We start from the raw sequence: 5,074 nt of genomic DNA, 5'->3' as shown, positions 1-5,074 counted from the left end.
ACAGAGTGCTGGAGTAACTCAGCGGGTCAGGCAGCATCTCTGGAGAACATGGATAGGTGATGCTTCACAGAGTGCTGGAGTAACTCAGCGGGTCAGGCAGCATCTCTGGAGAACATGGATAGGTGACGCTTCACAGAGTGCTGGAGTAACTCAGCGGGTCAGGCAGCATCTCTGGAGAACGTGGATAGGTGACGCTTCAAACACCTGAATGGTGGCCAATTAGGAAAAGGGGGAGATGCAACGTGACCTGGGTGTCGTGGTGCACCAGTCATTGAAAGCAAGCATGCAGGTGCAGCAGGCGGTGAAGAAAGCGAATGGTATGTTGGCATTCATAGCAAGAGGATTTGAGTATAGGAGCAGGGAGGTTCTGCTGCAGTTGTACAGGGCCTTGGTGAGACCGCACCTGGAGTATTGTGTACAGTTTTGGTCTCCTAATCTGAGGAAAGACATTCTAGCCTTAGAGGGATTACAGAGAAGGTTCACCAGATTGATCCCTGGGATGGCAGGACTTTCATATGAAGAAAGACTGGATAGACTGGATGGGCTTGTACTCGCTGGAATTTAGAAGACTGAGAGGGGATCTTATAGAAACATATAAAATTCTTAAGGGGTTGGAGAGGCTAGATGTGGAAAGATTGTTCCCGATGTTGGGGGAGTCCAGAACCAGGGGTCACAGTTTAAGGATAAGGGGGAAGTCTTTTAGGACCGAGATGAGAAAACATTTCTTCACACAGAGAGTGGTGAGTCTGTGGAATTCTCTGCCACAGAAGGTAGTTGAGGCCAGTTCATTGGCTATATTTAAGAGGGAGTTAGATGTGGCCCTTGTGGCTAAAGGGATCAGGGGGTATGGAGAGAAGGCAGGTACGGGACACTGAGTTGGATGATCAGCCATGATCATATTGAATGGCGGTGCGTACAGGCTCGAAGGGCCGAATGGCCTACTCCTGCACCTATTTTCTATGTTTCTATGTTTCACAGTGCTGAAGTAACTCAGCGGGTCGGGCAGCATCTCTGGAGAACATGGGGAGGTGACTTATGGAGGAAGGAACTGCAGGTGCTGGTTTAAACCAAAGATAGACACAAAGACAGAGCTGCCAACCATTACGTTTTTGCCGTATTTATCACGGTTTATTGAGATAATTACGGCTGTACGATTTTTCTCAGTAAAATAGGTATTTTTGTGATTCTGATGGTATGTCCATGCACCGTACATGTGTCGTGTGTCGTGTGTCAAGTCAAGTCAAGTCAATTTTATTTGTACAGCACATTTAAAAACAACCCACGTTGACCAAAGTGCTGTACATCAGTTCAGGTACTAAGAAAACGAACATACAATGGCACACAAACATAACAGCACATACATAAACAGTTCACAGCGCCCCCTCAGAGGGCCTCAAACGCTAGGGAGTAGAAATAGGTTTTGAGCCTGGACTTAAAGGAGTGGATGGAGGGGGCAGTTCTGATGGGGAGAGGGATGCTGTTCCACAGTCTAGGAGCTGCAACCGCAAAAGCGCGGTCACCCCTGAGCTTAAGCCTAGACCGCGGGATAGTCAGTAGCTCCAAGTCGGCCGACCTGAGTGACCTGGAGGTAGAGTGGTGGGTTGGAAGATTTTTGATATGGGGGGGGGGGGGGGCAAGCCCATTTAGGGCTTTGTATGTGAATAGGAGTGTGTGTGTAGGTATTTTTGATATTCTGATGGTATGTCCATGTACTGTACATGTGTCGTGTGTGTGTGGTATATGGGAAGTTGACAGGGGTGCAACGTTCTAACAAATGCAATGTACGCCCTTTCGCATTGTATGCACGTGTGCAGGGCCTGCCCGTAGCCACCACTTGTGCAGGGCGTTGATGTGTGGTTTGCAGAGGTATAAATATAGATGTGGTATAGATCAGGCGGCCGTGCGGGGAGGGGGGAGAGAGAGCTCGAGCTTCGGGGTGATTGCGGGCGGTCGCCAAGCACGCACTTGCGGAGAGCAGCACGACCCTGGGCAGTCGCAGCCCATTTCCCTGCTGCACCATTTTATTTCTAACGATATAGTTTAGAGATACAGCTGGAAACAGGCACTGGAGTTTAGAAGGATGAGAGGAGATCTTATCGAAACGTATAAGAGTATTAAGGGGTTGGACACGTTAGAGGCAGGAAACATGTTCCCAATGTTGGGGGAGTCCAGAACCAGGGGCCACAGTTTAAGAATAAGGGGTCGGCCATTTAGAACTGAGATGAGGAAAAACTTTTTCAGTCAGAGAGTTGTGAATCTGTGGAATTCTCTGCCTCAGAAGGCAGTGGAGGCCAATTCTCTGAATGCATTCAAGAGAGAGCTAGATAGAGCTCTTAAGGATAGCGGAGTCAGGGGGTATGGGGAGAAGGCAGGAACGGGGTACTGATTGAGAATGATCAGCCATGATCACATTGAATGGCGGTGCTGGCTCGAAGGGCCGAATGGCCTCCTCCTGCACCTATTGTCTATTGTCTATAATATTAATATTATTATTATTATTATTATTATTATTATTATTATTATTATTATTATTATTATTATTATTATTATTATTATTATTATTATTATTATTATTAATATTATTATTATTATTATTAATATTATTATTATAGAATATTGTATATATTTGGTGACAGTATTAAACTAGCCCTCCCCCAAAAAGCCTCGTAAATGTAATGGTGAGTAATTGAGGCTTCCGAAAAGAGAAGAGTTAATGTGGTTATTCACAAAATGCTGGAGTAACTCAGCGGGTCGGGCAGCATCTCTGGAGAGAAGGAATGGGTGACGTTTCGGGTCGAGACCCTTCTTCAGACTGATGTCAGGGGGGGGTGGGACAAAGGAAGGATATAATTTAATGGTGAGTAAATTTAATGGTGAGTAGTTGAGGCTTCCAACAAGAGCAGAAGTAAAGTGGTGATTACTTTTAATGACATTTTATCCATAAAAATCCTGTCTGGTGATTTATTTGGCAGGCTGGATCAGAGGATGTTTCATCATTCATTACCTTGCAGCACAGTAAGAACATGAGGTTGTAAGTGCACCACCTACAATTAATCCCAGTTTCCAGGCACGTTCAGTGTTCCTCGTTCACGCAGCAATCACTTAACTAACCCAGGCAGTGTTTAGTTCAGTTCGAAGATAGACATAAAAAGCTGGAGTAACTCAACGGGTCAGGCAGCATCTGTGGAGAGAAGGAATGGGTGACGTTTCAAGTCGAGACTCTTACTTTGTTTTAGTTTAGTTTAGTTTAAAGATACAACGCAGAAACAGAACCTTCGGCCCACCGAGCCCACACCGACCAGCGACCCCTGTACATTAACACTATCCTACACTAGGGACAATTTTTATCAGACTGTGTAAATTGTTCCTAGTGTGTGTAGGATAGTGTCAATGTGTGGGGATCGCAGGTCGGTGTGGACTCGGTGGGCCAAAGGGTTTGTTTCCATGCTGTATCTCTAGACTAAACTAGGAGCAGAATTAGGCCATTCGGCCCATCAAGTTTACTCCGCCATTCAATCATGGCTGATCTATCTCTCCCATCTTACCCCATTCTCCTGCCTTCTCCCCATAGCCCCTGACACCCGTACTAATCAATTCTGGGATATTTGGGTGCACTGGTTGGAATACGGGCTCCAACATTCATTGGCACGCCAACATTGTCTGGCGTGATAGACACAAAAAGCTGGAGTAACTCAGCGGGACAGGCAGCATCTCTGGAGAGAAGGAATGGGTGACGATTCGGGTCGAGACCCTTCTTCAGACTGAGAGTCAGGGGTGATGGAGGCACAGAGATAAGGAAGGGCAAGGTGTGAAAACACAGGCCAAAGGGGGACGATAATGAAGGGAATGCAGAATTGTCCATTAAAGATAGGCACAAAATGCTGGAGTAACTCAGCGGGTCAGGCAGCATCTCTGGAGAGAAGGAATGGGTGACGATTCGGGTCGAGACCCTTCTTCAGACTGTGATAATAAGCCGTCTGAAATGATAGTGTGGGGTGGAGGAAGAAATTAGCTTTGTAGTCTCGCAACAACACTTAATCTGTATCCAGGGCAGTATATCAGTTAAAGCTGTCGGGAAATTGATAATATGAAGTAGGATGTTTAATCATTGTCAGACTCAATGAGGATTCATCAGGCCCCACTGCAGAATCATGCTATTAATCTGTGTGCTAAAACAAGTTTACCACAAACTCTCAGGGTACACTGATATTCACACTCTTGCATTATAGTCTTTTAATAAATAGGCAACGTTTTTTTCGTTGCATTCTGTTCTCATGCTTAAAGGCAATCCGTGTGTGTGTGTGAGAGAGAGAGAGAGAGAGAGAGAGTGAGAGAGAGAGTGAGAGTTTAGTTTAGTTTAGTTTATTTAGAGATACAGCGCAGAAACAGGTCCTTCGGCCCATCGGGTCCGTGCCGACCAGCGATCACCTCGCACGCTAACACTATCCTACACACACTAGGGAAATTTGACATCTATATCAAGCCAATTAAACCAACAAACCTGTACATCTTTTGAGTGTTGGAGGAAAACCAGAGATTCTGGAGAAAACCAAGGCGGGTCACGGGGAGAACGTACAAACTCCATAGTAGTCAGGATCGAACACGGGCCTCTGGCGTTGTAAGGCAGCAACTCTACCGCTGCACCACCAAGGAAACTTAAATGTTAACTGTGTGTGTGTGTGTATGTGTGAGAGAGAGAGAGAGAGAGTGAGAGAGAGAGGGAGAGAGAGAGAGGGAGAGAGAGGGAGGGAGGGAGGGAGGGAGGGGGGGAGGGAGAGAGGGAGGGAGGGGGAGAGGGAAGGGGGGGGAGAGAGAGAGAGAGAGAGAGAGAGAGAGAGAGAGAGAGAGAGAGAGAGAGAGAGAGAGAGAGAGAGAGAGAGAGAGAGAGAGAGAGAGAGAGAGAGAGAGAGAGAGAGAGAGAGAGAGAGAGAGAGGGAGGGGAAGAGAGAGGGAGAGAGAGAGTGGAAAGGGAGAGAGATTGGGAGTGGGAGAAGGAGAGGGAGAGATAGAGCCTGACGGATGGATGGATAGAGAGAGAGAGAGAGAGAGAGAGAGAGAGAGAGAGAGAGAGAGA

Source organism: Rhinoraja longicauda, chromosome 27 (genome assembly GCF_053455715.1).
Source record: "Rhinoraja longicauda isolate Sanriku21f chromosome 27, sRhiLon1.1, whole genome shotgun sequence".
NCBI classification, from domain to species: Eukaryota; Metazoa; Chordata; class Chondrichthyes; order Rajiformes; family Arhynchobatidae; genus Rhinoraja; species Rhinoraja longicauda.
The sequence above is the reverse complement of the archived record's forward strand: the minus strand, read 5'-3'. Positions refer to the sequence as shown.